We start from the raw sequence: 22500 nt of genomic DNA on the forward strand, positions 1-22500 counted from the left end.
GTGAGGTCTACTACACCAGTTGTATTCAGCATTTCACTGTAAGGTCTACTACACCTGTTGTAGTCAGCATTTCACTGTAAGGTCTACTACACCTGTTGTATTCAGCATTTCACCGTAAGGTCTACTACACCTGTTGTATTCAGCATTTCACTGTAAGGTCTACTACACCTGTTGTATTCAGCATTTCACTGTAAGGTCTACTACACCTGTTGTATTCAGCATTTCACTGTAAGGTCTACTACACCTGTTGTATTCAGCATTTCACTGTAAGGTCTACTACACCTGTTGTATTCAGCATTTCACTGTAAGGTCTACTACACCTGTTGTATTCAGCATTTCACTGTAAGGTCTACTACACCTGTTGTATTCAGCATTTCACTGTAAGGTCTACTACACCTGTTGTATTCAGCATTTCACTGTGAGGTCTACTACACCTGTTGTATTCAGCATTTCACTGTAAGGTCTACTACACCTGTTGTATTCAGCATTTCACTGTAAGGTCTACTACACCTGTTGTATTCAGCATTTCACTCAGAGGTCTACTACACCTGTTGAATTCAGGTGTAGTGAAATTCGGAACACAGAAATACAATGTTTATCTAAAATGTCTAGGAAGTAAACCAAATTCTAATTAAACTCCACATTTTACCCGTTGAAAAGCATTGAAGATAATTTGAATTTCAGTGTACTTCCTGAATTGACTGGAATTGAAATGGAATTGACCCCCAACCAGTTGGTCTGTGGTGTGTCTGTCCCAGTTGGTCTGTGTCTGTCCCAGTTGGTCTGTGGTGTGTCTGTCCCAGTTGGTCTGTGGTGTGTCTGACCCAGTTGGTCTGTGTCTGTCCTAGTTGGTCTGTGGTCTGTCTGTCCCAGTTGGTCTGTGTCTGTCCCAGTTGGTCTGTGGTGTGTCTGTCCCAGTTGGTCTGTGGTGTGTCTGTCCCAGTTGGTCTGTGTCTGTCCCAGTTGGTCTGTGGTGTGTCTGTCCCAGTTGGTCTGTGGTGTGTCTGTCCTAGTTGGTCTGTGTTGTGTCTGTCCCAGTTGGTCTGTGTCTGTCCCAGTTGGTCTGTGTCTGTCCCAGTTGGTCTGTGGTGTGTCTGTCCCAGTTGGTCTGTGGTGTGTCTGTCCCAGTTGGTCTGTGTCTGTCCCAGTTGGTCTGTGGTGTGTCTGTCCCAGTTGGTCTGTGGTGTGTCTGTCCCAGTTGGTCTGTGGTGTGTCTGTCCTAGTTGGTCTGTGTTGTGTCTGTCCCAGTTGGTCTGTGTCTGTCCCAGTTGGTCTGTGGTGTGTCTGTCCCAGTTGGTCTGTGGTGTGTCTGTCCCAGTTGGTCTGTGTCTGTCCCAGTTGGTCTGTGGTGTGTCTGTCCCAGTTGGTCTGTGGTGTGTCTGTCCCAGTTGGTCTGTGGTGTGTCTGTCCCAGTTGGTCTGTGTCTGTCCTAGTTGGTCTGTGGTGTGTCTGTCCTAGTTGGTCTGTGGTGTGTCTGTCCCAGTTGGTCTGTGGTGTGTCTGTCCCAGTTGGTCTGTGGTGTGTCTGTCCTAGTTGGTCTGGGTCTGTCCCAGTTGGTCTGTGGTGTGTCTGTCCCAGTTGGTCTGGGTCTGTCCCAGTTGGTCTGTGGTGTGTCTGTCCCAGTTGGTCTGTGGTGTGTCTGTCCCAGTTGGTCTGTGGTGTGTCTGTCCTAGTTGGTCTGTGGTGTGTCTGTCCCAGTTGGTCTGTGGTGTGTCTGTCCCAGTTGGTCTGTGGTGTGTCTGTCCCAGTTGGTCTGTGGTGTGTCTGTCCCAGTTGGTCTGTGTCTGTCCCAGTTGGTCTGTGGTGTGTCTGTCCCAGTTGGTCTGTGGTGTGTCTGTCCCAGTTGGTCTGTGTCTGTCCTAGTTGGTCTGTGTCTGTCCTAGTTGGTCTGTGGTGTGTCTGTCCCAGTTGGTCTGTGTCTGTCCCAGTTGGTCTGTGGTGTGTCTGTTCCAGTTGGTCTGTGGTGTGTCTGTCCTAGTTGGTCTGTGTCTGTCCCAGTTAGTCTGTGGTGTGTCTGTCCTAGTTGGTCTGTGGTGTGTCTGTCCCAGTTGGTCTGTGTCTGTCCCAGTTGGTCTGTGTCTGTCCTAGTTGGTCTGTGGTGTGTCTGTCCCAGTTGGTCTGTGTCTGTCCTAGTTGGTCTGTGGTGTGTCTGTCCCAGTTGGTCTGTGTCTGTCCTAGTTGGTCTGTGGTGTGTCTGTCCCAGTTGGTCTGTGTCTGTCCCAGTTGGTCTGTGTCTGTCCCAGTTGGTCTGTGTCTGTCCTAGTTGGTCTGTGGTGTGTCTGTCCTAGTTGGTCTGTGGTGTGTCTGTCCCAGTTGGTCTGTGTCTGTCCCAGTTGGTCTGTGGTGTGTCTGTCCCAGTTGGTCTGTGGTGTGTCTGTCCCAGTTGGTCTGTGTCTGTCCCAGTTGGTCTGTGTCTGTCCCAGTTGGTCTGTGGTGTGTCTGTCCCAGTTGGTCTGTGGTGTGTCTGTCCCAGTTGGTCTGTGTCTGTCCCAGTTGGTGTGTCTGTCCCAGTTGGTCTGTGGTGTGTCTGTCCCAGTTGGTCTGGTGTGTCTGTCCCAGTTGGTTGGTCTGTGGTGTGTCTGTCCTAGTTGGTCTGTGGTGTGTCTGTCCCAGTTGGTCTGTGTCTGTCCCAGTTGGTCTGTGGTGTGTCTGTCCCAGTTGGTCTGTGTCTGTCCCAGTTGGTCTGTGTCCTAGTTGGTCTGTGTCTGTCCCAGTTGGTCTGTGTCTGTCCCAGTTGGTCTGTGGTGGTCTGTGGTCTGTGTCTGTCCCAGTTAGTCTGTGGTGTGTCTGTGTTGGTCTGTGTCTGTCCCAGTTGGTCTGTGGTCCCTGGTCTGTGTCTGTCCCAGTTGGTCTGTGGTGTGTCTGTCCTAGTTGGTCTGTGTCTGTCCCAGTTGTGGTCTGTGGTGTGTCTGTCCCAGTTGGTCTGTGTCTGTCCCAGTTGGTCTGTGTCTGTCCTAGTTGGTCTGTGGTGTGTCTGTCCCAGTTGGTCTGTGTCTGTCCTAGTTGGTCTGTGGTGTGTCTGTCCCAGTTGGTCTGTGTCTGTCCTAGTTGGTCTGTGGTGTGTCTGTCCCAGTTGGTCTGTGTCTGTCCCAGTTGGTCTGTGTCTGTCCCAGTTGGTCTGTGTCTGTCCCAGTTGGTCTGTGGTGTGTCTGTAGTTGGTCTGTGGTGTGTCTGTCCCAGTTGGTCTGTCTGTCCTAGTTGGTGTGTCTGTCCCAGTTGGTCTGTGGTGTGTCTGTCCTAGTTGGTCTGTGTCTGTCCCAGTTGGTCTGTGGTGTGTCTGTCCCAGTTGGTTGGTCTGTTGGTCTGTGTCTGTCCCAGTTGGTCTGTGTCTGTCCCAGTTGGTCTGTGTCTGTCCTAGTTGGTCTGTGGTGTGTCTGTCCCAGTTGGTCTGTGTCTGTCCTAGTTGGTCTGTGGTGTGTCTGTCCCAGTTGGTCTGTGTCTGTCCCAGTTGGTCTGTGTGTCAGTTGTCTGTGTCTGTCCCAGTTGGTCTGTGTCTGTCCCAGTTGGTCTGTGGTGTGTCTGTCCCAGTTGGTCTGTGTCTGTCCCAGTTGGTCTGTGTCTGTCCCAGTTGGTCTGTGTCTGTCCCAGTTGGTCTGTGTCTGTCCCAGTTGGTCTGTGGTGTGTCTGTCCTAGTTGGTCTGTGTCTGTCCCAGTTGGTCTGTGGTGTGTCTGTTGTTGTCTGTGGTGTGTCTGTCCCAGTTGGTCTGTGTCTGTCCTAGTTATCTGTGGTGTGTCTGTTGGTCTGTGTCTGTAGTTGGTCTGTCCCAGTTGGTCTGTGGTGTGTCTGTCCTAGTTGGTCTGTGTCTGTCCTAGTTGGTCTGTCTGTCCCAGTTGGTCTGTGTCTGTCCCAGTTGGTCTGTGTCTGTCCCAGTTGGTCTGTGTCTGTCCCAGTTGGTCTGTGTCTGTCCTAGTTGGTCTGTGTCTGTCCTAGTTGGTCTGTGGTGTGTCTGTCCCAGTTGGTCTGTGGTGTGTCTGGTGGTCTGGGTCTGTCCCAGTTGGTCTGTGTCTGTCCTAGTTGGTCTGTGGTGTGTCTGTCCCAGTTGGTCTGTGTCTGTCTGTCTGTGTCTGTCCCAGTTGGTCTGGTCTGTGGTGTGTCTGTCCCAGTTGGTCTGTGTCTGTCCCAGTTGGTCTGTCTGTCCCAGTTGGTCTGTGTCCCAGTTGGTCTGTGTCTGTCCTAGTTGGTCTGTGTCTGTCCCAGTTGGTCTGTGGTGTGTCTGTCCCAGTTGGTCTGTCCCAGTTGGTCTGGGTCTGTCCAGTTGGTCTGTGGTGTGTCTGTCCCAGTTGGTCTGTGTCTGTCCCCAGTTGGTCTGTGTCTGTCCCAGTTGGTCTGTGTCTGTCCCAGTTGGTCTGTGGTGTGTCTGTCCCAGTTGGTCTGTGTCTGTCCCAGTTGGTCTGTGTCTGTCCCAGTTGGTCTGTGTCTGTCCCAGTTGGTCTGTGTCTGTCCCAGTTGGTCTGTGGTGTGTCTGTCCTAGTTGGTCTGTGTCTGTCCCAGTTGGTCTGTGGTGTGTCTGTCCTAGTTGATCTGTGGTGTGTCTGTCCCAGTTGGTCTGTGGTGTGTCTGTCCTAGTTGATCTGTGGTGTGTCTGTCCTAGTTGATCTGTGGTGTGTCTGTCCTAGTTGGTCTGGGTCTGTCCTAGTTGGTCTGTGGTGTGTCTGTCCTAGTTGGTCTGTGGTGTGTCTGTCCTAGTTGATCTGTGGTGTGTCTGTCCCAGTTGGTCTGTGGTGTGTCTGTCCTAGTTGGTCTGTGTCTGTCCCAGTTGGTCTGTGTCTGTCCCAGTTGGTCTGTGTCTGTCCCAGTTGGTCTGTGTCTGTCCTAGTTGGTCTGTGTCTGTCCTAGTTGGTCTGTGGTGTGTCTGTCCCAGTTGGTCTGTGGTGTGTCTGTCCTAGTTGGTCTGGGTCTGTCCCAGTTGGTCTGTGTCTGTCCTAGTTGGTCTGTGGTGTGTCTGTCCCAGTTGGTCTGTGTCTGTCCTAGTTGGTCTGTGTCTGTCCCAGTTGGTCTGTGTCTGTCCCAGTTGGTCTGTGTCTGTCCCAGTTGGTCTGTTGTGTGTCTGTCCCAGTTGGTCTGGGTCTGTCCCAGTTGGTCTGTGTCTGTCCCAGTTGGTCTGTGTCTGTCCCAGTTGGTCTGTGTATGTCCTAGTTGGTCTGTGTTGTGTCTGTCCCAGTTGGTCTGTGGTGTGTCTGTCCCAGTTGGTCTGTGGTGTGTCTGTCCCAGTTGGTCTGTGTCTGTCCCAGTTGGTCTGTGGTGTGTCTGTCCCAGTTGGTCTGTGTTGTGTCTGTCCTAGTTGGTCTGTGTTGTGTCTGTCCCAGTTGGTCTGTGGTGTGTCTGTCCCAGTTGGTCTGTGTCTGTCCCAGTTGGTCTGTGTTGTGTCTGTCCCAGTTGGTCTGTGGTGTGTCTGTCCTAGTTGGTCTGTGGTGTGTCTGTCCTAGTTGGTCTGTGGTGTGTCTGTCCCAGTTGGTCTGTGTCTGTCCTAGTAGTTCTGTGGTGTGTCTGTGCCAGTTTGTCTGTGGTGTATCTGTCTCACCAGATCAACGACGGTCTCTCTCAGCTCTCTGACTTTCTCCTCCAAGTCTAGATTCCTCTCTGTCAGAGTCTCCACCATCTCCTCAGCTCCTAGTGCCCCATCCACCTGGAACACAGATCACAACACAGCCATCAGCCCCATCAACACAGCCATCATCCCCATCAACACAACCATCAGCCCCATCAACACAGCCATCAGCCCCATCAACACAGCCATCAGCCCAATCAACACAACCATCAGCCCCAACAACACAGCCATCAGTCCCATCAACACAGCCATCAGCCCCATCAACACAGCCATCAGCCCCATCAACACAGCCATCAGCCCCATCAACACAGCCATCAGCCCCATCAACACAGCCATCAGCCCCATCAACACAGCCATCAGTCCCATCAACACAGCCATCAGCCCCATCAACACAGCCATCAGTCCCATCAACACAGCCATCAGCCCCATCAACACAGCCATCAGCCCCATCAACACAACCATCAGCCCCATCAACACAGCCATCAGCCCCATCAACACAGCCATCAGCCCCATCAACACAGCCATCAGCCCCATCAACACAGCCATCAGTCCCATCAACACAGCCATCAGCCCCATCAACACAGCCATCAGCCCCATCAACACAGCCATCAGTCCCATCAACACAGCCATCAGCCCCATCAACACAGCCATCAGTCCCATCAACACAGCCATCAGCCCCATCAACACACCATCAGTCCCATCAACACAACCATCAGCCCCATCAACACAGCCATCAGCCCCATCAACACAGCCATCAGCCCCATCAACACAGCCATCAGTCCCATCAACACAGCCATCAGCCCCATCAACACAGCCATCAGCCCCGTCAACACAACCATCAGCCCCAACAACACAACCATCAGCCCCATCAACACAGCCATCAGCCCCATCAACACAACCATCAGCCCCATCAACACAACCATCAGCCCCATCAACACAACCATCAGCCCCATCAACACAACCATCAGCCCCATCAACACAACCATCAGCCCCATCAACACAGCCATCAGTCCCATCAACACAGCCATCAGCCCCATCAACACAGCCATCAGCCCCATCAACACAACCATCAGCCCCATCAACACAACCATCAGCCCCATCAACACAGCCATCAGCCCCATCAACACAGCCATCAGTCCCATCAACACAGCCATCAGCCCCATCAACACAGCCATCAGCCCCATCAACACAGCCATCAGCCCCATCAACACAGCCATCAGCCCCATCAACACAGCCATCAGCCCCATCAACACAACCATCAGTCCCATCAACACAGCCATCAGCCCCATCAACACAGCCATCAGCCCCATCAACACAGCCATCAGTCCCATCAACACAACCATCAGCCCCATCAACACAGCCATCAGTCCCATCAACACAGCCATCAGCCCCATCAACACAGCCATCAGCCCCATCAACACAGCCATCAGTCCCATCAACACAACCATCAGTCCCATCAACACAGCCATCAGTCCCATCAACACAGCCATCAGTCCCATCAACACAGCCATCAGTCCCATCAACACAGCCATCAGTCCCATCAACACAGCCATCAGCCCCATCAACACAACCATCAGTCCCATCAACACAGCCATCAGCCCCATCAACACAGCCATCAGCCCCATCAACACAGCCATCAGCCCCATCAACACAGCCATCAGTCCCATCAACACAGCCATCAGCCCCATCAACACAACCATCAGCCCCATCAACACAACCATCAGTCCCATCAACACAGCCATCAGCCCCATCAACACAGCCATCAGCCCCATCAACACAACCATCAGCCCCATCAACACAACCATCAGCCCCATCAACACAACCATCAGTCCCATCAACACAACCATCAGCCCCATCAACACAGCCATCAGTCCCATCAACACAACCATCAGCCCCATCAACACAGCCATCAGCCCCATCAACACAGCCATCAGCCCCATCAACACAGCCATCAGCCCCATCAACACAGCCATCAGCCCCATCAACACAGCCATCAGCCCCATCAACACAGCCATCAGCCCCATCAACACAGCCATCAGTCCCATCAACACAGCCATCAGCCCCATCAACACAGCCATCAGCCCCATCAACACAGCCATCAGCCCCATCAACACAGCCATCAGTCCCATCAACACAGCCATCAGCCCCATCAACACAGCCATCAGCCCCATCAACACAGCCATCAGCCCCATCAACACAGCCATCAGCCCCATCAACACAACCATCAGCCCCATCAACACAACCATCAGCCCCATCAACACAGCCATCAGTCCCATCAACACAGCCATCAGCCCCATCAACACAGCCATCAGTCCCATCAACACTACCATCAGCCCCATCAACACAGCCATCAGTCCCATCAACACAGCCATCAGTCCCATCAACACAGCCATCAGTCCCATCAACACAGCCATCAGTCCCATCAACACAACCATCAGCCCCATCAACACAGCCATCAGTCCCATCAACACAGCCATCAGTCCCATCAACACAGCCATCAGTCCCATCAACACAGCCATCAGCCCCATCAACACAGCCATCAGTCCCATCAACACAGCCATCAGCCCCATCAACACAGCCATCAGCCCCATCAACACAGCCATCAGTCCCATCAACACAACCATCAGCCCCATCAACACAGCCATCAGCCCCATCAACACAACCATCAGTCCCATCAACACAACCATCAGCCCCATCAACACAACCATCAGCCCCATCAACACAGCCATCAGCCCCATCAACACAGCCATCAGTCCCATCAACACAGCCATCAGCCCCATCAACACAGCCATCAGTCCCATCAACACAGCCATCAGCCCCATCAACACAGCCATCAGTCCCATCAACACAGCCATCAGTCCCATCAACACAGCCATCAGTCCCATCAACACAGCCATCAGTCCCATCAACACAGCCATCAGCCCCATCAACACAGCCATCAGCCCCATCAACACAGCCATCAGCCCCATCAACACAGCCATCAGCCCCATCAACACAGCCATCAGCCCCATCAACACAACCATCAGTCCCATCAACACAACCATCAGCCCCATCAACACAACCATCAGTCCCATCAACACAACCATCAGCCCCATCAACACAGCCATCAGCCCCATCAACACAGCCATCAGCCCCATCAACACAGCCATCAGCCCCATCAACACAACCATCAGCCCCATCAACACAGCCATCAGTCCCATCAACACAGCCATCAGTCCCATCAACACAGCCATCAGCCCCATCAACACAGCCATCAGCCCCATCAACACAGCCATCAGCCCCATCAACACAGCCATCAGTCCCATCAACACAGCCATCAGCCCCATCAACACAGCCATCAGCCCCATCAACACAGCCATCAGCCCCATCAACACAGCCATCAGCCCCATCAACACAGCCATCAGCCCCATCAACACAGCCATCAGCCCCATCAACACAGCCATCAGCCCCATCAACACAGCCATCAGTCCCATCAACACAGCCATCAGCCCCATCAACACAGCCATCAGCCCCATCAACACAGCCATCAGCCCCATCAACACAGCCATCAGCCCCATCAACACAGCCATCAGCCCCATCAACACAGCCATCAGCCCCATCAACACAGCCATCAGCCCCATCAACACAGCCATCAGCCCCATCAACACAGCCATCAGCCCCATCAACACAGCCATCAGCCCCATCAACACAGCCATCAGCCCCATCAACACAGCCATCAGCCCCATCAACACAGCCATCAGCCCCATCAACACAGCCATCAGCCCCATCAACACAGCCATCAGCCCCATCAACACAGCCATCAGTCCCATCAACACAGCCATCAGCCCCATCAACACAGCCATCAGCCCCATCAACACAGCCATCAGCCCCATCAACACAGCCATCAGCCCCATCAACACAGCCATCAGCCCCATCAACACAGCCATCAGCCCCATCAACACAGCCATCAGCCCCATCAACACAGCCATCAGTCCCATCAACACAGCCATCAGCCCCATCAACACAGCCATCAGTCCCATCAACACAACCATCAGCCCCATCAACACAGCCATCAGCCCCATCAACACAGCCATCAGCCCCATCAACACAGCCATCAGCCCCATCAACACAGCCATCAGCCCCATCAACACAGCCATCAGCCCCATCAACACAACCATCAGCCCCATCAACACAGCCATCAGCCCCATCAACACAGCCATCAGCCCCATCAACACAGCCATCAGCCCCATCAACACAGCCATCAGCCCCATCAACACAGCCATCAGCCCCATCAACACAGCCATCAGCCCCATCAACACAGCCATCAGCCCCATCAACACAACCATCAGCCCCATCAACACAGCCATCAGCCCCATCAACACAACCATCAGCCCCATCAACACAGCCATCAGCCCCATCAACACAGCCATCAGCCCCATCAACACAGCCATCAGCCCCATCAACACAGCCATCAGCCCCATCAACACAGCCATCAGCCCCATCAACACAACCATCAGCCCCATCAACACAGCCATCAGCCCCATCAACACAGCCATCAGCCCCATCAACACAGCCATCAGCCCCATCAACACAGCCATCAGCCCCATCAACACAGCCATCAGCCCCATCAACACAGCCATCAGCCCCATCAACACAGCCATCAGCCCCATCAACACAGCCATCAGCCCCATCAACACAGCCATCAGCCCCATCAACACAGCCATCAGCCCCATCAACACAGCCATCAGCCCCATCAACACAGCCATCAGCCCCATCAACACAGCCATCAGCCCCATCAACACAGCCATCAGCCCCATCAACACAGCCATCAGCCCCATCAACACAGCCATCAGCCCCATCAACACAGCCATCAGCCCCATCAACACAGCCATCAGCCCCATCAACACAACCATCAGCCCCATCAACACAGCCATCAGCCCCATCAACACAGCCATCAGCCCCATCAACACAGCCATCAGCCCCATCAACACAGCCATCAGTCCCATCAACACAGCCATCAGCCCCATCAACACAGCCATCAGCCCCATCAACACAGCCATCAGCCCCATCAACACAGCCATCAGCCCCATCAACAGAGCCATCAGTCCCATCATAAACCATTTCCCCATCAACACAACCATCAGCCCCATCAACACAACCAAAGCCCCATCAACACAGCCATCAACCCATCAAAAAGCCATCAGCCCCATCAAACAGCCATCATTTTCAACACAGCCATCAGCCCTTCAAAAGCCATCAGTCCCATCAACACAGCCATCAGTCCCATCAACAAAACAGCCCCATCTACATTTCAGCCCCATCAACACAGCCATCAGCCCATCAACACAACCATCAGCCCCATCAACACAGCCATCAGCCCCATCAACACAGCCATCAGCCACATCATCACATAAAGCCCCATCAACACAGCCATCAGTCCCATCAACACAGCCAGACAGCCCCATCAACACAGCCATCAGTCCCATCAACACAACCATCAGCCCCATCAAACAGCCACTGTGATCAAGACAGCCATCAGCCCCATCAACACAGCCATCAGCCCCATGCACAGCCATCAGCATCATAAACAGCCATCAGCCCTGTGGAAAAACATCACAGCCATCAGCCCCATCAACACAGCCATCAGCCCCAACAACACAGCCATCAGTGGCAAAACAGCCATCAGTAACAACACAGTGCAAGTTCAGCCCCATCAACACAGCCATCATTTCCCATCAACACAGCCATCAGCCCCATCAACACAGCCATCAGCCCCATCAAAACAGCCATCAGTCCCATCAACACAACCATCAGTCCCATCAACATTTCAGCCCCATCAACACAACCATCAGCCCCATCAACACAGCCATCAGCCCCATCAACACAGCCATAGCCCAAAAAGCCCCATCCAACACAGCCATCAGCCCCATCAACACAACCATCAGCCCCATCAACACAGCCATTGTCTGTCATAGTTGAAGTACCCATCAACACAGCCATCAGCCTCATCAACACAACCATCAGGATCAACACAACCATCAGCCCCATCAATTGGTGGCCATGACTAAATCAACTTTTTGCCATCTGCCCATGTCAACACAGCCATCAGTGAGCTCTGTTCAACACAGAGGTGTCAGCCCCATCAAGTGCCATCAGCCCCATTGGAGAGTGAGCCTGCGTTCAACACAGGATCAGGTGTTTCAAGACAACCATCAGGAGAGTGAGCTGCGTTCAGCCCCATCGAGGTGCCCCATGACACAGTGAGGGTTGGAGAGTGACACAGCCATCAGCCCCATCAACACAGCCATCAGGCCCCAGAACACAGCCGTTCAGGGACTACAATTATTCTTAGGTCCTTTGAGCAGTGAGGTTGGAGAGTTTGTAACATAAACCTTTCCCTTTACAGGGGAATTTGGGGAAAGTTTGAACTGTTCAACCCAATAAAAACACAGGAAAATGTGAGAGTGAGCCTTTAAAATAGGGAGGTCCAGGGGATCGACAAAAACAAGTGAGGGTTTAGAGTGAGTCAACGTTCTGCTCACATGCTCTGTTTAGTGGTGAGGGTTGGAGAGTGAGCTCTGTTCAGGGGATCGAGGTGTTTGAGAGTGAGGGTTGGAGAGTGAGCTGCGTTCTGGGGATCGAGGTGTTTGAGAGTGAGGGTTGGAGAGTGAGCTGTGTTCAGGGGATCGAGGTGTTTGAGAGTGAGGGTTGGAGAGTGAGCTGCGTTCTGGGGATCGAGGTGTTTGAGAGTGAGGGTTGGAGAGTGAGCTGTGTTCAGGGGATCGAGGTGTTTCAATTGAGGGTATTGAGAGCTTTGTTATTGACCAAATACTTATTTTCCACCATAATTTGCAAATAAATTGGTTCAGGGGATCCTTTGTGATTTTTGGATTTTCCTCATTCCAGCATGGCGCTTGTGTTCAAGGTGTTTATGAGGGCTGGAACCATCAGTAAATGACACAATGTACACGGGACAATATAAACAAGTTTAAATAGCTCAACATTTCAATGACTTAAAAACCTCAAACCTACTATAAATTGTAGAAATTCAAATACAAAACTAAATATTGTCCCAGGTACTTTGTGTAATTTATTGACAGTCCCTAACTAGCCCCGGAGATAGGCTATCCAAAGTCAAACCTACTTTGCCGCTGTCGCACACCAGCCAGCTGAAGCTAATTGGCGAATGACGTTGGTTAGCACTAACTAGCCTAAGCTACTTCCAGACACAAGACCAGGGCCCGGGTTTCGCAAAAGCATCTTAAGGCTAAATTCATCGTTATTATTATGTTATTAATGTTTCACTTGACAACGCTCGTAATCGAACACCTGCATCGTTAGATGCTATTTTGCCCTCAAACACAGATCTCCGCTAAAAAACACAGAATCGATTGGTTTATCTCTCTGTGACACCGATAACTTCCGAACAAAGTTAACTTCAAATACAAAGCTGTCTTTCCGATCGATTCAAACACTCAACGTATAAAAATATTATTCAAATATACCTGCCTCCTCTTGTGTATGACCTTCTGCCTGCCCCTGGACCCTGCTACCTGCCCCTGGACCCTGCTACCTGCCTCCTCCTGTGTATGACCTTCTGCCTGCCCCTGGACCCATCTACCTGCCCCTGGACCCTGCTACCTGCCTCCTCCTGTGTATGACCTTCTGCCTGCCCCTGGACCCATCTACCTGCCCCTGGACCCTGCTACCTGCCCCTGGACCCTGCTACCTGCCTCCTCTTGTGTATGACCTTCTGCCTGCCCCTGGACCCTGCTACCTGCCCCTGGACCCTGCTACCTGCCCCTGGACCCTGCTACCTGCCTCCTCCTGTGTATGACCTTCTGCCTGCCCCTGGACCCATCTACCTGCCCCTGGACCCTGCTACCTGCCCCTGGACCCTGCTACCTGCCCCTGGACCCTGCTACCTGCCCCTGGACCCTGCTACCTGCCCCTGGACCCTGCTACCTGCCTCCTCCTGTGTATGACCTTCTGCCTACAAAATGTCACCTTTTATTTGAGGGTATTTTTGTTTCTTAACAACACTATCAAGAAGGCAGGTCCTACAGACCCTAGTTTCTACCATCTTAACAACACTATCAACAAGGCAGGTCATAGAGGCCCTAGTTTCTACCTTCTTAACAACACTATCAACAAGGCAGGTCCTACAGGCCCTAGTTTCTACCTTCTTAACAGCACTATCAACAAGGCAGGTCCTACAGGCCCTAGTTTCTACCTTCTTAACAACACAGTCAACAAGGCAGGTCCTACAGGTCCTAGTTTCTACCTTCTTAACGACACTATCAACAAGGCAGGTCCTACAGACCCTAGTTTCTACACTCTTAACAACACTATCAACAAGGCAGGTCCTGCAGGTCCTAGTTTCTACCTTCTTAACAACACTATCAACAAGGCAGGTCCTACAGACCCTAGTTTCTACCTTCTTAACAACACTATCAACAAGGCAGGTCCTACAGGCCCTAGTTTCTACCTTCTTAACAACACTATCAACAAGGCAGGTCCTACAGACCCTAGTTTCTACCTTCTTAACAACACTATCAACAAGGCAGGTCCTGCAGGTCCTAGTTTCTACCTTCTTAACAACACTATCAACAAGGCAGGTCCTACAGACCCTAGTTTCTACCTTCTTAACAACACTATCAACAAGGCAGGTCCTACAGGCCCTAGTTTCTACCTTCTTCACAACACTATCAACAAGGCAGGTCCTACAGGCCCTAGTTTCTACCTTCTTAACAACACTATCAACAAGGCAGGTCATAGAGGCCCTAGTTTCTACCTTCTTAACAACACAGTCAACAAGGCAGGTCCTGCAGGTCCTAGTTTCTACCTTCTTAACAACACTATCAACAAGGTAGATCCTGCAGGCCCTAGTTTCTACCTTCTTAACAGCACTATGAACAAGGTAGATCCTACAGGCCCTAGATTTGTCTCACCTGGACTACTGTTCAGTCGTGTGGTCAGGTGCCACAAAAAGGGACTTAGGAAAATTGCAATTGGCTCAGAACAGGGCAGCACGGTTGGACCTTGGATGTACACAGAGAACTAATATTAATAATATGCATGTCAATCTCTTCTGGCTCAAAGTGGAGGAGAGATCGACTTCATCACTATTTTGTATTTGTGAGAGGTATTGACAGCAGTAGAATCAGATTTTTAAAAAAGCAGGTAAAAATACACCTGTGAAGAAACACTAAAAATGGGCATCCATGATAAAAAACAAATACAAACACACAGGAAGCTGTCATAGGGTGGGTGTATCATTCAGCTCGGGAAGCCCTGACCTGCCTTACTTCTGGGCAATTATGTGTGAAACACATCCCACTAGAAAGACCTGATGGAAAACAAGCCCAGGGTGACATTTGAAAACGTAGATTTTAACCGTATAACTGCTGTTTACTGACCTGTTCTTTGAGTTCATCGATGGTCCTCTCGGCCAGTTTCATCTCCTCCTGGAGTTTCTCTCTCTGAGTCCTCAGGGTGTCCAGCTCTGTGCTCTTCCTCTCTGTCTGCTTCTGGAGCTTCACATGTTCCTGCTTCTCCGACACAGACAGGTCACGCATCCTGACACAGAGACAAGGTATTTATAAACAACCTCCCGCCCCTCTAACCACTAGGCTACCTACCTCCCCTACACTCTAACCACTAGGCTACCTACCTCCCCTACACTCTAACCACTAGGCTACCTACCTCCCCTACACTCTAACCACTAGACTACCTGCCTCCCCTACACTCTAACCACTAGGCTACCTACCTCCCCTACACTCTAACCACTAGGCTACCTGCCTCCTCTACACTCTAACCACTAGACTACCTGCCTCCTCTACACTCTAACCACTAGACTACCTGCCTCCTCTACACTCTAACCACTAGGCTACCTACCTCCTCTACACTCTAACCACTAGTCTACCTGCCTCCTCTACACTCTAACCACTAGGCTACCTGCCTCCTCTACACTCTAACCACTAGGCTACCTGCCTCCTCTACACTCTAACCACTAGGCTACCTGCCGCCCCTCTAACCACTAGACTACCTGCCTCCTCTACACTCTAACCACTAGGCTACCTGCCTCCTCTACACTCTAACCACTAGGCTACCTGCCCCCTAACCACTAGACTACCTGCCTCCTCTACACTCTAACCACTAGGCTACCTGCACCTCTACACTCTAACCACTAGGCTACCTACCTCCTCTACACTCTAACCACTAGGCTACCTGCCTCCTCTACACTCTAACCACTAGGCTACCTACCTCCTCTACACTCTAACCACTAGGCTACCTGCCTCCTCTACACTCTAACCACTAGGCTACCTGCCTCCTCTACACTCTAACCACTAGACTACCTGCCTCCTCTACACTCTAACCACTAGGCTACCTGCCTCCTCTACACTCTAACCACTAGGCTACCTGCCTCCTCTACACTCTAACCACTAGACTACCTGCCTCCTCTACACTCTAACCACTAGGCTACCTGCCTCCTCTACACTCTAACCACTAGACTACCTGCCTCCTCTACACTCTAACCACTAGACTACCTGCCTCCTCTACACTCTAACCACTAGACTACCTGCCTCCTCTACACTCTAACCACTAGGCTACCTGCCTCCTCTACACTCTAACCACTAGACTACCTGCCTCCTCTACACTCTAACCACTAGGCTACCTGCCTCCTCTACACTCTAACCACTAGGCTACCTGCCTCCTCTACACTCTAACCACTAGGCTACCTGCCTCCTCTACACTCTAACCACTAGGCTACCTGCCTCCTCTACACTCTAACCACTAGACTACCTGAAAAAAATTCAGTCTCTCGATGTGCAAAACTGATAGAGACATACCCCAAGCGACTTACAGCTGTAATCGCAGCAAAAGGTGGCGCTACAAAGTATTAACTTAAGGGGGCTGAATAATTTTGCACGCCCAATTTTTCAGTTTTTGATTTGTTAAAAAAGTTTGAAATATCCAATAAATGTCGTTCCACTTCATGATTGTGTCCCACTTGTTGTTGATTCTTCACAAAAAAATACAGTTTTATATCTTTATGTTTGAAGCCTGAAATGTGGCAAAAGGTCGCAAAGTTCAAGGGGGCCGAAGACTTTCAAAAGGCACTGTACATACACACATACATGGTCACATTCACACACACACACACACGCACGCACTCACACACACACACACACACACACACACACACACACACACACACACACACACACACACACACACACACACACACACACACACACACACACACACACACACACACACACATACCTGACGAGAGCTTCCTTCAGCCTGCCGTTCTGCTCCTCCAGCTGTTTCACATGGTAACTGGAAGCAGCACCGTCTGAACCTGATGAAACAACAAGCTGGTGTGTGTGTGTACTTGATGTGTGTGTGTGTGTGTGTGTACTTGATGTGTGTGTGTGTACTTGATGTGTGTGTGTGTGTACTTGATGTGTGTGTGTGTGTGTGTGTGTATGTGTGTGTGTGTGTGTGTGTGTACTTGATGTGTGTGTGTGTGTGTGTACTTGTGTGTGTGTGTGTGTGTGTGTGTGTGTGTGTGTGTGTGTGTGTGTGTGTCTGTGTCTCCTCCTACCTGTCTGTGTATCTCGTGTTTGAGTGCGTCCAGGTCCATGACGAGCTCTTCCATGTCTCCTTGTGACTCCACCTGATGTGCAGGGTGTCAGTGCTCCTCAGCCATCTGTGTGTGTGTGGCCATCTTGATGTGTGTGTGTGTCCATCTACTCCATGAGTGCTCCTTCGCCTCCTGGGCCTCCTTCGCCTCCTGTGGGTGTGTGTGAGGACTTGATGTGCGTGTGTGTCCACTACTGATATGATGCTGGGGTACTGAGCCACTACTGATATGATGTGTGTGCGTACTAGATGTGCACTGTGATATGATGTGGGGTGTGTGTGTGTCCACTACTGTATGTGCTGTGGTGTGTGTGTGTGTGTGTGTGATGCTGTGGTGTGTGTGTGTGTACTGATATTATGCTGGGGTAACTAGAGTCCACTACTGATATGATGCTGGGGTAACTACCTTTCTCCTCTATCTGATGTTTGAGGAACTGATGATTAATGAGAGGTCCAGGATCCATGAGAGCTCTTCCAGTAAACTCCTTCATGAGAGGTACCTCCTGCTGCAGGTAAACTGATGAATGAGCCATCTACTGTCCAGCGTAATCTCTATGAGCGGTACTGTCCGAGGTAAACCATGAGTGCTCCTTCGCCTCCTGGGCCTCCTGATCCTAATGAGAGGTACTATAGAGGTAAGATCAGTTAAGAGTCCACTACTGATATGATGCTGGGGTAACTAGAGTCCACTACTGATATGATGCTGGGGTAACTAGAGTCCACTACTGATATGATGCTGAGGTAACTAGAGTCCACTACTGATATGATGCTGAGGTAACTAGAGTCCACTACTGATATGATGCTGGGGTAACTAGAGTCCACTACTGATATGATGCTGGGGTAACTAGAGGTAAAGTGATTAATGAGAGGTACTGTGAGGTAAACTGATGAATGAGAGGTACTGTGAGGTAAACTGATGAATGAGAGGTACTGTGAGGTAAACTGATGAATGAGAGGTACTGTGAGGTAAACTGATGAATGAGAGGTACTGTGAGGTAAACTGATTAATGAGAGGTACTGTGAGGTAACCTGATGAATGAGAGGCACTGTGAGGTAAACTGATGAATGAGAGGTACTGTGAGGTAAACTGATGAATGAGAGGTACTGTGAGGTAAACTGATGAATGAGAGGTACTGTGAGGTAAACTGATGAATGAGAGGTACTGTGAGGTAAACTGATGAATGAGAGGTACTGTGAGGTAAACTGATGAATGAGAGGTACTGTGAGGTAAACTGATTAATGAGAGGTACTGTGAGGTAAACTGATGAATGAGAGGTACTGTGAGGTAAAGTGATGAATGAGAGGTACTGTGAGGTAAACTGCTGAATGAGAGGTACTGTGAGGTAAACTGATGAATGAGAGGTACTGTGAGGTAAACTGATGAATGAGAGGTACTGTGAGGTAAACTGATGAATGAGAGGTACTGTGAGGTAAACTGATTAATGAGAGGTACTGTGAGGTAAACTGATGAATGAGAGGTACTGTGAGGTAAAGTGATGAATGAGAGGTACTGTGAGGTAAACTGCTGAATGAGAGGTACTGTGAGGTAAACTGATGAATGAGAGGTAAACTGACGAATGAGAGGTACTGTGAGGTAAACTGATGAATGAGAGGTACTGTGAGGTAAACTGCTGAATGAGAGGTACTGTGAGGTAAACTGATTAATGAGAGGTACTGTGAGGTAAACTGATGAATGAGAGGTACTGTGAGGTAAACTGATGAATGAGAGGTACTGTGAGGTAAACTGATGAATGAGAGGTACTGTGAGGTAAACTCATTAATGAGAGGTACTGTGAGGTAAACTGATGAATGAGAGGTACTGTGAGGTAAACTGATGAATGAGAGGTACTGTGAGGTAAACTGAATGAGAACTGTGAGGTAAACTGATGAATGAGAGGTACTGTGAGGTAAACTGATGAATGAGAGGTACTGTGAGGTAAACTGATGAATGAGAGGTAATGTGAGGTAAACTGATGAATGAATGTGAGGTAAACTGATGAATGAGAGGTACTGTGAGGTAAACTCTAATGAGAGGTATGAGAGGTAAACTGATGAATGAGAGGTACTGTGAGGTAAACTGATGAATGAGAGGTACTGTGAGGTAAACTGATGAATGAGAGGTACTGTGAGGTAAACTGATGAATGAGAGGTACTGTGAGGTAAACTGATGAATGAGAGGTACTGTGAGGTAAACTGATGAATGAGAGGTACTGTGAGGTAAACTGATGAATGAGAGGTACTGTGAGGTAAACTGATGAATGAGAGGTAAACTGATGAATGAGAGGCACTGTGAGGTAAACTGCTGAATGAGAGGTACTGTGAGGTAAACTGATTAATGAGAGGCACTGTGAGGTAAACTGATGAATGAGAGGTAAACTGATGAATGAGAGGCACTGTGAGGTAAACTGATGAATGAGAGGTAAACTGATGAATGAGAGGCACTGTGAGGTAAACTGCTGAATGAGAGGTACTGTGAGGTAAACTCATTAATGAGAGGTACTGTGAGGTAAACTGATGAATGAGAGGTAAACTGATGAATGAGAGGCACTGTGAGGTAAACTGCTGAATGAGAGGTACTGTGAGGTAAACTGATTAATGAGAGGCACTGTGAGGTAAACTGATGAATGAGAGGTAAACTGATGAATGAGAGGCACTGTGAGGTAAACTGATGAATGAGAGGTAAACTGATGAATGAGAGGCACTGTGAGGTAAACTGCTGAATGAGAGGTACTGTGAGGTAAACTCATTAATGAGAGGTACTGTGAGGTAAACTGATGAACGAGAGGTAAACTGATGAATGAGAGGCACTGTGAGGTAAACTGCTGAATGAGAGGTACTGTGAGGTAAACTGATGAATGAGAGGTAAACTGATGAATGAGAGGCACTGTGAGGTAAACTGATGAATGAGAGGTACTGTGAGGTAAAGTGATGAATGAGAGGTACTGTGAGGTAAACTGATGAATGAGAGGTACTGTGAGGTAAACTGATGAATGAGAGGTAAACTGATGAATGAGAGGTAAACTGATGAATGAGAGGTACTGTGAGGTAAACTCATTAATGAGAGGTACTGTGAGGTAAACTGATTAATGAGAGGTACTGTGAGGTAAACTGATGAATGAGAGGTACTGTGAGGTAAACTCATTAATGAGAGGTACTGTGAGGTAAACTGATGAATGAGAGGTACTGTGAGGTAAACCGATTGATGAATGAGAGGTAAACTGATGAATGAGAGGTACTGTGAGGTAAACTGATGAATGAGAGGTACTGTGAGGTAAACTGATGAATGAGAGGTACTGTGAGGTAAACTCATTAATGAGAGGTACTGTGAGGTAAACTGATGAATGAGAGGCACTGTGAGGTAAACTGATGAATGAGAGGTACTGTGAGGTAAACTGATGAATGAGAGGTACTGTGAGGTAAACTGATGAATGAGAGGTAAACTGATGAATGAGAGGTACTGTGAGGTAAACTGATGAATGAGAGGTAAACTGATGAATGAGAGGTACTGTGAGGTAAACTGATGAATGAGAGGTACTGTGAGGTAAACTGATGAATGAGAGGTACTGTGAGGTAAACTCATTAATGAGAGGCACTGTGAGGTAAACTGCTGAATGAGAGGTAAACTGATGAATGAGAGGTACCATGAGGTAAACTGATGAATGAGAGGCACTGTGAGGTAAACTGATGAATGAGAGGTACTGTGAGGTAAACTGATGAATGAGAGGTACTGTGAGGTAAACTGCTGAATGAGAGGTACTGTGAGGTAAACTGATTAATGAGAGGTACTGTGAGGTAAACTGATGAATGAGAGGTACTGTGAGGTAAACTGATTAATGAGAGGTACTGTGAGGTAAACTGATGAATGAGAGGTACTGTGAGGTAAACTGATTAATGAGAGGTACTGTGAGGTAAACTGATGAATGAGAGGTACTGTGAGGTAAACTGATTAATGAGAGGTACTGTGAGGTAAACTGCTGAATGAGAGGTACTGTGAGGTAAACTGATGAATGAGAGGTACTGTGAGGTAAAGTGATGAATGAGAGGTACTGTGAGGTAAACTGGTGAATGAGAGGTACTGTGAGGTAAACTGATGAATGAGAGGTAAACTGATGAATGAGAGGTAAACTGATGAATGAGAGGTAAACTGATGAATGAGAGGTAAACTGATGAATGAGAGGTAAACTGATGAATGAGAGGTACTGTGAGGTAAACTGATTAATGAGAGGTACTGTGAGGTAAACTGATGAATGAGAGGTACTGTGAGGTAAACTCATTAATGAGAGGTACTGTGAGGTAAACTGATGAATGAGAGGTACTGTGAGGTAAACTGATGAATGAGAGGTACTGTGAGGTAAACTGATTAATGAGAGGTAAACTGCTGAATGAGAGGTACTGTGAGGTAAACTGATGAATGAGAGGTACTGTGAGGTAAACTGCTTTCCTTCTTGGCCTCTTTGAGTTGTTTCTGCAGGTCGTTCTGCTGCTCCTGCATCTTGGTCTTCCATTCCTGGAGCTGCTCCAGCTGGATCTTATGTTTCTCCAGCTCCTTCAGCTTGACCTTCATGATAACAATAATAACAATAATATTATTATAAATGATAACAATAATATTATTATAAATAATAACAATAATAACAATATTATTATTATTATAAATAATAACAATAATAACAATATTATTATTATAAATAATAACAATAATAACAATAATATTATTATACATAATAACAATAATATTATTATAAATAATAACAATATTATTATTATTTATAAATAATAACAATAATAACAATATTATTATTATAAATAATAACAAAAATAACAATAATATTACTATAAATAATAACAATAATATTATTATTTATAAATAATGACAATAATAACAATAATATTATTATAAATAATAACAATAATATTATTATAAATAATACCAATAATACCAATAATTGTTATCATCTAAATCAACATTATCATTATAATACACTTTAATTGTATAGCACAATTGATACATAGACAGCCACGGTAGAGGAAATATAAAACCCATTGATTGGTTATTCCCCACCCAGAAACCCACCCATTGGTCACTCCCCACCCAGAAACCCACCCATTGGTCAGTTCCCACCCAGAAACCCACCCATTGGTCAGTTCCCCCCCAGAAACCCACCCATTGGTCAGTTCCCCCAGACCTGCTATGGTTCCTTGTAATAAAGTGAACATCCCATACTTTAAAGTGATGTTATATGTTGACAATTATTAGAAAACAAGTCTGTTAATTCATAGTTATTTTGCACAAAACAAAACCCCACACGTTTCAATGCAT

The 22500-nt window shown here is 48.8% G+C and overlaps 1 protein-coding gene and 1 long non-coding RNA gene across 2 annotated transcripts in view; one reads left to right on the plus strand and one right to left on the minus strand.

Annotated features, from left to right (window-relative positions):
- Positions 1–22500, minus strand: part of LOC118382566 (dynactin subunit 1-like) — a 266523-nt gene that overhangs the window by 101485 nt on the left and 142538 nt on the right.
- On the plus strand, positions 20596–21514 carry LOC127915691 (uncharacterized). Its single transcript, XR_008091650.1, has 3 exons — positions 20596–20615; positions 20722–20779; positions 21416–21514. It is a non-coding gene; the product is annotated as an uncharacterized LOC127915691 (long non-coding RNA).

The sequence above is a fragment of the Oncorhynchus keta genome, chromosome 35 (assembly GCF_023373465.1).
Source record: "Oncorhynchus keta strain PuntledgeMale-10-30-2019 chromosome 35, Oket_V2, whole genome shotgun sequence".
Taxonomy (NCBI): domain Eukaryota; kingdom Metazoa; phylum Chordata; class Actinopteri; order Salmoniformes; family Salmonidae; genus Oncorhynchus; species Oncorhynchus keta.